Source organism: Octopus bimaculoides, chromosome 26 (assembly GCF_001194135.2).
Source record: "Octopus bimaculoides isolate UCB-OBI-ISO-001 chromosome 26, ASM119413v2, whole genome shotgun sequence".
NCBI lineage: Eukaryota > Metazoa > Mollusca > Cephalopoda > Octopoda > Octopodidae > Octopus > Octopus bimaculoides.
The window spans coordinates 2,942,386-2,942,992 of record NC_069006.1 but is presented as its reverse complement, the minus strand read 5'-3'; the positions used below and the strand labels follow the sequence as shown (position 1 = coordinate 2,942,992).

Sequence of the window (607 nt, the reverse complement as noted above, 5' to 3'; positions counted from 1 at the left end):
TATATATATATATATATATAATGCAGGTATAACAAAAACAGAAAGAAAGAGTGAGAGGAAGTTGTGGTGAAAGAGTACTGCGGGGTTCGCCACCACCCCACTGCCGGAGCCTCGTGGAGCTTTAAGTGTTTTCGCTCAATATTTATATACAACGCCCGGTCTGGAAATCGAAATCACGATCCTACGACCGTGAGTCCACTGCCCTAACCACTGGGCCATTGTGCCTTCACTGTACATCAATAAATATGTCAGCGATATCGCGATTACTTCGGACCGAACTTACGCGTTGAATGATAATTTTATCTGCACATAAGACTGTATTGTACTTAGTGCTCAAATTTTGTGAAGTCATGATCTATCTTTAGCTTGTGCGCTTGATATACAGACAATCAGACATAACTACATACATATCAGTGTGTGTGTGTGTGTGTGTGTGTGTGTGTGCGTGTGTGTACAACATTAGACTACCCGTGACGCGTTGAGTCACTGACGGTTCAAGTTATAAAACATTGAAGCTGATTTCAACATTGCATTGGAATGAATATTAATTTCATGATGATTCAGTTAAATAATTCAATTCATTCGTGTCATCATAGGAGTGGTTTAC

The 607-nt window shown here is 40.0% G+C and overlaps 1 protein-coding gene across 1 annotated transcript in view; it reads right to left on the bottom strand.

Moving 5' to 3' along the window:
- LOC106879338 (cytochrome P450 3A21) overlaps positions 1 to 607 on the bottom strand; it is a 113,051-nt gene that overhangs the window by 83,570 nt on the left and 28,874 nt on the right. The gene's annotated exons all lie outside the window — the stretch shown is intronic.